Here is an 11,778-nt window from a genome sequence, read left to right as displayed (position 1 = left end):
AGCTGATTTGGCCCAAAGCCAAGCGCCATCTATCCTTGAGCGGGGGACAGCCCTAGGCCACAGGAACTGTCCCGGACATGTATCTCATGAAAAGATGCGTCTGTTCTGGAAGGACCTCTGTGTGTTCCGTGATGAAAAATGCAGTGTGTTGGGTCTTGAGGGCATCACATCAGGAAGATGGTACTAGGAAGTGGAAATAGAGAATGACCTCATAAGCAAATGGACTCTGGGAGTCTGTAGGAAAGATGTGAGCAGAACAGTCTGGCACAAGGAAGTACCAGATAGGGGGTTTTGGGTCATGGGGAAAGGTAATAATAGTTATTTTGCCTGAACTGATCCTGAGAGTTGGTTATCTCCTAGGTAAGATCTTTGCAGGGTGGGGATTTTTCTGGACTACAGTGAAGGGGAGGTCTCCTTCTATAACATGGATGATGGGTCCCACATTTTCTCTTTCCCTCCTGCCTCCTTCTCTGGAAGACTCCTTCCATACTTCATGCTTATGTATGGAGGTGTGTCCATGACTATCTGCTCCATAGAGAGTGGGTCTGAAGGGCTCCCTGAACCCCTTAACAATTTTCCTTCTTTGGAGGAACCCCTGAGCACCCCAATGGAGGGGTTAAGCTCAGATTGTGGTGTTGATGGTGCTCCCCCAGAGGCTGAATCTCTGTTACTTCCCTGACACTCCCAGGTTTTGTCCACATAGGGTCCCTTGCTGTCTCTGATGGCTCACTGTGGCTCTTCTGGGGCTACAGACTCCATGTGTCAAAATCCCATGATATGACACTTGGACTGTTCAGTGGGCTTGTCCTTCTGCTCTGTGTTAAGACTTCAGATGTGAGAGTTCAGTTTATATCTTATATTCAGAGAGCAGAAGATGAAATTTGGCTATTTTGTAACTGGTTTAGAGAATATGCATAACTGAGGAGCCCTATATTTTTTGTATTGAAAATGTTTCAAGAAGCTGTGGCAGCACATACCTATAGTCCCATCTACCACAGAGGGTAAGGCATGTGGATCAATTTATCCTATAAGTTTGAGACCAGCCTGACCAACATAATGGTACCCTGTTTCCAAAAGCAAAACAAAACAACCAATTCAAACAAAGGAAAGATTATATTACTGCACCTGCATGTGTGGAGAGGAACCTTGAGGTTGAGAGTTGTCACCAGTTCTATTTTTGCAGATTTGGACTATCAGATGACAGTTCATTATCCAAAAATTTCCAGGCTTTTCTAAGCCTCAACCCATATGTATTTTCATCTGACTATTCACTGTATCCTTAACAAGATATTTTATAATAAATTGGTTAGTAAACATAGTTGTTTCTGTTGATTTTATGAGCCCTTCTAGGAAATGGCTATAGAAAATCACCAATCTGAGGATGAACCTTGGGAATGGAGGATGGGCCTTGGAATCAGATAGAAATTTAGGATACTACAAAAAAAAAAAAAAAAAAAAAAGAAAAAGAAAAAGGAAGAAAAGTCTCTAAAGGAGAAATGTGACTGTTGGGATGTGGAAAAATAACTTATGATGAACTGCTCTTGACCTGGACAAAGAAACTTAAGGGACATAGAGAGACCAAAAGGTAAAAATGCATCAAACAATCCCATAAATCACTTTGTAAGTTTCCAGTTCCATATAAATTTTCTGGAATGCAGCAAAGCAGGAACAAGATCTCAATAGAAAGACACTACTAACATCATGATGCTAGGGGCTAACATTTGATTGGATCAAACATCAGATGAAAACAACATAGTAGACTATATTTCCTAATAGGAAACTATGTTATTGCCAAGTCTCCAGGGAAGTTCTTTCCCTTTGGATCATATATTCTACCTTTGAACACTAATAAAATAAGCTGAACTTAATCCCTGGTGGTGTGTCTCTTCTTGTTCTTGAGATGGCCCACATTATTCTCAGAGTGTTCCTATATTCACTTTTCACTTTCTAATGATGGTCTTCCTCTCTGCTAAAGCCCAACACATTCTTACATTCTTTTCTGTGGTATGGGCAAATGTCTGAAAGGTCTGAGTAGAGGTTTTCAGTGCCACTGGAGAGACTTCACAGGACCTCCTTACAGTGACAGGAAGTTTAGAAACAGGTGGGTAACTTGAGGAGCCATCTTGTGATTGTCATCTGAAGTTATGGGGGGCATAATTTTAAGACTGTGAGTCCCCTTAACCTCTGGGACTCTCTGTTAGTTCCTTAATTGAATTATAGGACACCCAGATATATGCAGAGAATTGGAGAATAACTTGGTGTGGAAAACTCCAAACATTTGGTGTCAGAAATATTGGAGTGGCAGCATTATGAAAGAGGACTCCTGTTGAGTTGCAGCATTACAGATCCATTTCAACCTTCTAGTGGGCCATTTTTCCATCTTCCCCAATGAGTAATGCACATCAGTCTCTTTGGGGAACCTGTCATACATTTTTTCTTCCTTGGCTACTCTGCCTCAATTCAAGAAGTAGTATCTTTTCCCTATATATGCCATTTCTGCATTTTTTGGAGCCTTATTTTATTTCTTTTAGTAGTTAACCACTTTTTACTAGTTGATCCTTTTTCTTTTTCTTTTTTTTAGTGCTGGGGATTAAATCCAGGGCCTCAGACATGAATAAGTCTATGTTAAATTTTCTTTGTTTAAATGATTTATGTGGTTTCTGGACTTTGAGAGAAGCATCTAAACCACAATAATTTAGTACCTTTTTAAAGGAGGGTGCTGAATTGCTCACAGCATGTGAGAAAGAGTAATTGAGGCATTAATCAATTTACTAAAATGCTTAACTCCAACAATAAAGTTATATAAATATGTTGATTTTTTGTTTGGATTTTAAATATTTTCCATATGTAAATATATTACTTGTCAGTTTGATGGAAGAAGTGTCAGCAACAGAGGAGGAAGGCAAGGAGAAGGAGGAGGATGGAGGAAGTAGTGTTTGTCTCCTCACTCCACAATTGTTGTGCCCTCATCTCCCTTTAAGTCTTTTCTTCAGAATTATATCATCTGATTTAGAATGTGATTACATTAATACTAGAATGTGTTGCTCAGAATTTCTTGGTCATATTATTGTCACTATATTTTGCTTGTTTTATTGCATTGCTTCATCTTCCCTCTCAACTTATGTGTTACAACGTGGAGTATAAATTGGTTCATTATGGTGCCAAATGGCAACATGGGGGTGTTTGATTCAACAGAAATACAAAATTGAGGGCAACTGAAGTCACACATGAAAGAAGCCATGATCAAGTTTGGCTTTCTGTTGGGAGATGCCATTTAGGAACCAAGTGCCCCTTGATCTTGAGTGATGACAATGTAGAGATATGGCAAGCCAGCCATGGGCTCTGTGTGTGTGAACTTTGAGCACTGATCTCACAAAGTGCGCTCCCCTGTTTGGGTGACCTCACTCTGGTCTTTCCACTTACTCTGCCATGATCCTCATACATCTCATTCAATGGGCATAGTGTCCCCAGATGTCAGTCAACCCTCTGACAGCAGAAAGGGGCCAGGGTTGTGGTTCAGTGGAATAACACTTGCCTAGCATGTGTGATGCACTGGGTTTGAGCCCTGGTACCACATAAAAATAAACAAGCAAAAAATAAAGGTATTGTGTCCATCAACAACTAAAAAAGTATTTAAAAATTCTCAATAAAATCCTGGCAAATCACATACAAAAGCATATTAAAAAATTGTGCACCATGATCAAGTAGAGTTTATTCCAGGATCACAGAGTTGTTTCAACATATGGAAATCAATAAATATAATTCATCACATCAATCAACTTAAAGAAAATTATATGATTATATCAATTGATGCTGAGAAAGTATTTGACAAAATACAGCACCCTTTCATGTTCAAAACACTAGAAAAACTAGGAATAGTAGGAACATACTTCAACATTGTAAAAGCTATCTATGTGAAACCCAAGGCCAACATCATTCTAAATGGCAAAAAAGTTGAAAGCATTCCCTCTAAAAACTGGAACAAGACAGGGATGTCCTCTTTTACCACTTCTCTTCAACATATTCCTTGAAACTGTAGCCAGAGCAATTAGACAGATGAAAGAAATTAAAGAAATACAAATAGGAAAAGAAGAACTCAAACTATCATTATTTGCTGATAATGTGATTCTATACTTAGAGGATACAAAAACTCCACCAGAAAACTTATAATATTAATTAATTAAGTCAGCAAAGTAGCAGTATATAAAAATAATACCCATATATCAAATAAATTTCTATACATCAGTGATGAATCCTGACAGAGAAATTAGGAAAACTACCCCATTCACAATAGCCTCAAAAAATATATACTTGGGAATTAATTTAACAAAAGGTAAAAGACCTCTACAATGAAAACTACAGAACACTAAAGAAAGAAATTGAAGAAGACCTTAGAAGATGGAAAGATCTCCCATGATCTTGGAGAGGCAAAGTTAATATCATCAAAATGGCCATACTTCCCAAAGCACTATACATATTTAATGCAATTCCAAATAAAACTTCAACATCATTTCTTATAGAAATAGAAAAAGCAATCGTGAAATTCATCTGGAAAAAAAAGAGACCCAGAATCACCAAAGCAATCCTTATCAAGAAGAGTGAAGCAGGAGGCATCACAATACCAGACCTTAAACTATACTACAAAGGTATAGTAACAAAAATGGAATGGCATTGGCACCCATATAGACATATAGACCAATGATACAGAATAGAAGACACAGAGATAAACCCATATAAATAGTTATTTCATACTAGACCAAAGTGACAAATACATACAATGTAGAAAAGATAGTCTCTTAAAGAAATTGTGCTGGAAAAACTGGGAATCCATATGAAGCAAAATGAAAATAAATTCCTATCTTTAACCATGCACAAAATTCAATCAAAGTGGATCAAGAACCTAGGAATTAGTCCAGAGATCTGGACTAACAGAGGAAAAACTACGCCTAAATGTTCATCATGTTGGATTAGGCCCCAACTTCCTGAAAAAGAGTCCTAAAGCACAAGAAATAAAATAAAAAATTAATAAATGAGATGAATTCAAATGAAAAAAAAAACTTCTTCTCTGCAAAATAAACAATCAATGAGGTGAAAAAAAGCCTAAAATTTGGGAGCAGATTTTTGCCACACACGTCAGATAGAGCACTAATCTTCAGGATACATAAAAAACTCTAAAAACTTAATTCCAACAAACAAACAAACAAACATACAAACAAACAAACAAATGGGCTAGAGCTGAAGAGACACTTCTCAGAAGAAGATATACCTTCAATCAACAAATATGTGAAAAAATGTTGAACATCTGTAGTAGAGAAATGAAAATTAAAACTAGTCTAAGATTTCATTTCACACCAATCAGAATGGTAGTTGTCAAGAATATAGACAACAATAAATGTTGATGAGGATGTTGGGGAAAAGGCACACTCATACATTGCTGGTAGGACTGCAAATTGCACAACCAATGTGGAAAGCAATATGGAGATTCCTTAGAAAACTTGGAATGGAACCACCATTTGATCCAGCTATCCCACTTCTCAGTCTATACCCAAAGGACTTAAAATCAGCACACTCCAGTGGCACAGCCATATCAATATTCATAGAAGCTCAATTTATAATAGCTAAACTGTGGAAGCAACTTAAATGCCCTTCAATAGATGAATGGATGAAGAAACTGTGGTATATATACACAATGGAATATCACTCAGCATTAAAAGAGAATAAAATCATGGCATTTGAGGTAAATGGATGAAGTTGGAGGATATCATGCTAACTGAAGTAAGCCAGTCTCAAAAATCCAAAGGCCAAATGTTCTCTCTGATAAGTGGATGCTAATCCAAAACGGGGATGGGGGAGGCATGGGGAAAATGGAGGATATTTGATTGGGCAAAGGAGAGGGAGGGTGGGGAGGAATTATGGGGGCAGGAAAGATGGTGGGATGAGATGGACATCATTACCCTAGGTACATGTAAGACTGCACATAGGGTGTGACACTACATCATGTACAATCAGAGAAATGAATAGTTGTGCTGCAATTGTGAAAATGAATCAAAATGCATTTTGCTGTTATGTATACCTAATTAAAATAAAAAATCTATACTAGAGTCAATGTTGAGGAACCAGTGACTACTTACATCATCCTAAGAACCATGACCATAGCAGTATGTATTTTTGTTTTTGAACAAGATAGTATTTTTACCATATAAAGTATTTAAAAAATAACAGAAAAATATTACTTGTCATATCCCCCTTCCATTTAGCCTTTATCTTTGTGAACTACATTATTTTTGAATGAGCTACAGACACACTTCCTTTGAAACAGAAAGGATGCTATGCAGATAGCATGATTTTTTCCATACAAAATAGAAGTAATCTTTCTAACAAGTGGACCAGCTGCCCAATCCCAGAGAGAGTGATTAACATCCTCACTACTGGTAAACCTTTTTTAACATTGCTCTGATTTATAAGTTACCTAAGTATACACACTGCAATGAGATTCTCTTGGAAAGTTATACTGATCAAGGTTGCAAAGTGTTTTTCTGAGCTTTTAAATTTTGTTGTAAGAGAAATGTTTGATTTTATAGAAGGAATACTTTTTTTTCCTGGCAACATTTATCACAACCAAATTCATGGTGTAGATCCTTGAAACCCTACTCTCTTTATTTTACAGCAGAGCTCACTTCTCCAAAAAGATTCTTGGTACTTCTCTACAAGCTCAGGTTCTGCAAAGCCCCCGAGATTTCAGAAGGGAGTGTGAGCATAACACCACAGGCTTCACTGTCCACATAGATTGGCTGCTGTTGGGCCTTGTTTGAGCAGTTCTACTCAGTCTCTGATTGTTCTTGTCATGGTTTGTTCCTATCTTAGTACTACCTCAGTATTATTCATGGCATTCATTTTCTATGTTGTCAAGGAAAATTATTTAAAACATAATAAGTTTAATAAGTTGGGTTTTATGTCCTTTCAGTGTCATACTGGAGCATCAACAGGCTAATACAAAGATTACATATTACTTGTACAATGAATCAAAATGTAGATATGAGTATGTGTGTGTTTGTACATATATTTTCTTTATCTACTCATTCATCCATGGACACCAAGGTTGATTTCATATCTTGGCAATTGTGAATAGAGCCACAGTGAACATGGGAGCTCAGATATCTCTTTGCCACACTGATTTCCTTTCCTTTGGATATATTACTAGTTGTGGGATTGCTGGACCATAGCATCTTTAATTTAAATTGTATTTCTTGTTGCACAATAAGCATCTGTTCCATAAAATACTCTGAATCACCATAGAGTAATACTAATTCTAATACTGAATAATTAATTCAATAAGTTTTTTGATTATTATGCTTGTCCCAGAGTCTTATTTATTTATTTAATATTTTAGTATAAAAAAAGATTTATAAAAAATTTCTTGCCCCTACCTGGCATAGTATGTGAGACTGAAGTATTCATTGAAAATGGAGGGAGAAAGAAAGAATGAAAAACATCCGAGTGAGTGAATGTGGTTTGTTTGAGAAAAAAAAAAAAAAATATATATATATATATATATATATACACAAATTTGCTTTTTTCTGATTTTCAACTTGTGCATTATAATTAAACATAACAATGGGAGTTATTGTTACAGATTCATAATTGCATGTAATATAATTCTTGGTAAGTATTACTCCTCAGAAAGAAAGATATTTATGACTATGGAAACTATACAGTATTTTATTCCTTTCAATAGAATGATTTTATAAAACTTTTATATTAGTTGTAAGTAGAACATTTTTATAATAGGCAATTTTATGATAAGTACCTTACAAAATAACTTTTTAATTAATTTGGAAATATGAAACCTTGAAATATAAGTTGTAACATACCTAAACAGTTTTTCCCTTGCAGAATTGAGAAGAAGAGTAAAGACAGTAAGAGACTTTTCTGGATCATCCCCACAGGACTGGAACTCAGATCCTCTATCTAACTTGAAAGCTTCTCATCTAATAGCCATGGACCCCCCTTCTCATTCCCTTACCTTGGCCTTCCCCACAGCTGAGTACCTTCCAGTTTCCACTTCATCACAAAGTCCTTGGCTAATGTTTTCTTTGCCTCATTCTCTGTATGAACCTTTGCTTGTTGTCCATCACCTTTTCCACTCACCTTTATGACTCTCCCTGCCTTAGTGAGGAGGACATCTGATGGGAAGCAGAGTTCTTTACCAGAGTGCTGCAGTCTGGCTGGGCACAATTCAGGAGCCACTTGTCAAAAGAAAGAAACTTTATTTTTAGAACCACACACGCCAAACAAAACAGCTCCTCAGGAAAAACCTTCAGAGCCCAACTGCCACCACCGGCTTCCCACAAGCCTCCCCCACTCCTCCTGCTCTTGAGGCCGATTGGCTGGGTTGTGTGGGCAGAGCCAAAAAAAGTCCCCCAATGAGCAGCTCCATGGTCTGAAAGGGTGGGGAAACAGCCCAATGAGCATCACCGCAGAGGAGCCAATCAGATGGCAGCTAGAAGTTGCTGGGGCCAATGTGAGCCAATCATCAGCTGGCATCTGGAAGTTTGCTGGCAGCTGGAAGTTTGCTGGGGCCCCTTTGGCTGTGGCTCTCAACACCAGAGGAAGAGGGACTCTCAGGAAGGTGAAGGGATGTTTGGGAGAGTTAGTTTCTTTTCTCAAGTGTCATCCTCCCCAAATGGCTTTTTTCCCCTTCTTTGGCACCTCTATGTGTCCTCCTACCACACAAAGCTCTGGAGAAACATCAGAGTCTCTTGGGTGAGGTCCAGACCAGACATCTGATCCTTAGTTCTCAGGGAGTTCATTAATCTTTCACTTCCACTGTGTCCTTTATTTTTCCTTCTTTCTTTCCTTCACTGTTCTACGTTGACCAGCCACGTGGCCTTTCCAGTGGGGTTGGAGGGATGTTCTAATAATCCTATTATGATCAAGTCTATAATCCATGTCCATCATCCTCTCTAGTACCAGCAGGATACTTTACAAAGCTTCCCTGAGCTGACAGCATGACCAAGGGCACACAAACCACCTGTTCCTTCATCAACTTACTTCTAAAGGAACAAGGGCAGCAGAAAGTTAGGTCATCCACTTATTCTCATTTACCCTGGAGATTGCTTCTTTAACCTGGGCTTTGGCATTTTTCCCTGGTCCACACCAGGAAGTGTTTCAAAGGATGATCTGACTGAACTCACTGTTGAGTGTATTGTGGGGACTTTGCATGCTTTATTAAGTGATGTGTCATTTTTATGAGGGACTACAACAGGGGTGGGATTTCTCTGGTCTTAGTACCAGGAAACATGGGGTAGTACCATGCTACTATCATGTGGGTCTCCAGTGTTCCTATATTTAAATGTTTTTCCTCCAAGCTTGTTGCCAGTGGGAAGTGGTGGAGTCTTTAGGAGGTGGGGCCAACTGGAAGTCTTTAAGTCATTGTGGGTGTCCCCTTGGAGGAGATTTTAGGACCATTTTCTCTTTGTCTCTCTTTCTTCTTGGCCATAAAATGAGAGGTTTTGCTGCTGCATGTATTCCCACCATGATGAACTGAGTCACCCCAAAGCATCAGGGCAACCCATGTGATCAGTTATAGTCACTGAAAAAATATTTATTAAGTGGCTAGGATATGACAGGCTCAGTAATCCTAGGCTTTGGGAAAACATGCACATCACCAAGAAATTTATATTCCAGAAGAAACTTGGACGTCAATCAAATAACGAAGACTAACTGTAATCTGAAAAAAAAAACAAAAAAACCTTATGTATGCTTGATGTGTGTTATAAGGATTTTCCAGGGTTATTTTGACCATACATAAATTGTACCTGCCTAAAAACTTTGCATAAGGTGAATAGTTTTCTTCTCTCCCCCTCCATAAACTATATATATATATGGGATTAAATCCAGGGGTGCTTAATCACTGAGGCACATTCCCAGCCCTTTTTATTTTTTATTTTGAGAAAGAGTCTTGCTCAGTTGCTTAGATCTTTTCTAAGTTGCCGAGTCTGGTCTCCAACTTGGGAATCCTTCTGTCTCAGCCTCCCGAGCTGCTGGGATTCAGGTGTGTGCCACTGTGCTTGGCTTTTTCTTTTTTAATGCTGAAAATGAATAAATGCACTAATATTCAATTTCCAGTTATACACATGCATGTGTGCATACCTGAGGAAGCACCCCAGATGAAGATATGAAACCTTCACTCTTCACTGGAGGCTCCCTGGTGTCTCTTCCTATCCTAACTACCTCCTCAGCCTGACAGAAACCTCCTCATATGACTTCTGTCACCACAGCTTCCATCTGTCTATTCTTTAGCTTCATATATTTGGAATCCTACAGCATCTGGCATTTTATATCTGGTTTCCTTTGATTCCTTCCACATTTTTAAGATTTCTTTTGTAAAAAAATTGATTTTATTCATTTATTTTTTTCATGGGGTGCTGAAGGTAGAAGCCAGTGCCTTGCACATGCTAGGTAAGCTCTCTACTGCTGAGCAACAACCCCAGCTCCCACAGTTTTAAGAATTCTTGTCTGCACCTCTATACCCTCTCTCTGTCTTCCTTCTGGGAACTGCCCTTTCTCTCTGCTATATTCTGCCACAAGAGGGCAGCAGAGGCTGAGGAGATTGGGGGAGACTAGCTGGGTGGCCTTTCCATTGGCCCAACAGTGCTCTGGCATCCATGGAACAAACACACTGTTGCTTGGTGCTTGTCATTCCTTTCTCTCTGGGAGGGCGTTTCCAAATGGTTCTGGATATGCCCTCTTTTTAAAATATTTTTTAGTTGTCAATGAACTTTTATTTTATTTATTTATATGTGGTGCTAAGAATTGAACCAGGTGCCTCACACATGCTAGGAAAGCGCTCAACCACTGAGCTACAACCCCAGCCCAACATGCCCTCCTTTTAAAGTTATGTATTTTGAACATGCAGCTAACAAATATGTACACATATTATTCAGCTTATAAAAACAAATAGATGTAAGGGTAAAATTTTTATGATAGAAGTTCTGATGTACTCTTTTCCTTTCCTTTTGCCCCCCAGGTCCCTGGAGCACCCCAAGTGCTGGTGCCCTCAACTCTTTTAGATTTAGACTATGCCATGTGGCAGACCTGCTTCTGAGAGTGGTTGTCCACATGACCCTGTGACCTTGGATAGCTTCCACATATTGCTTCTATCCCTCAGCTCTATAATGAGGACAGTGAGAACCACCTCATGGTAAGGTACTAAATCATCATGGGAATGAAGTATAAAATGTTCAAGGTAAAATGATCCTCAGTGAATGGTGTGCCTAAGTACTTTTTGGTGGTTATTAGCAAGCCTTGACTCTGCCTGCAGAGAGGAGTCTCTGTGAGAGGAGAGGAACAAGGTGTGCAGCATCCCAGGGAATATTAGAATGTGCCTCTGGGGGCTGGACAGGACCTCTCCTGCCCTGAGTCCCTCTCTACTTCTCTGAGGGGCAGAGGTCCACCTTTGAGACCTCTAGGCCCTTTTCCATGACCCAGTTCTGAAATTCCTCTACTGGGACTCACCTGTTTCACTCTTGACCACACATGGGCCTGACCTACCTGGGATTGGTAGGGTCAGTACATTCTTCCTGGGTCACTGATGGGTCACACATATGGTTAATGCCTGTGCTGGCTTTCTGCAACTGATAATATCTGCATGTTACAGTTGATACTTCTTCCAGATTTTTGATGGGCTCCCTTCATGATGGAGAAAAAACTAAAGATATTATAGCTCATTGTTTACAAAATTTTGCCACTCTGGGTGTTCCAAAACAGTTAAAAAAC

At 38.9% G+C, this 11,778-nt stretch overlaps 1 pseudogene; it reads left to right on the top strand.

Annotated features, from left to right (window-relative positions):
- The first annotated feature begins 2,920 nt into the window (after positions 1-2,920).
- Positions 2,921-11,107, top strand: LOC143402010 (protein cornichon homolog 4 pseudogene; annotated as a pseudogene).
- Positions 11,108-11,778: the final 671 nt, after the last annotated feature.

The sequence above is a fragment of the Callospermophilus lateralis genome, chromosome 6, assembly GCF_048772815.1.
Source record: "Callospermophilus lateralis isolate mCalLat2 chromosome 6, mCalLat2.hap1, whole genome shotgun sequence".
Classification (NCBI taxonomy): domain Eukaryota; kingdom Metazoa; phylum Chordata; class Mammalia; order Rodentia; family Sciuridae; genus Callospermophilus; species Callospermophilus lateralis.
The sequence above is the reverse complement of the archived record's forward strand: the minus strand, read 5'-3'. Positions and strand labels throughout refer to the sequence as shown.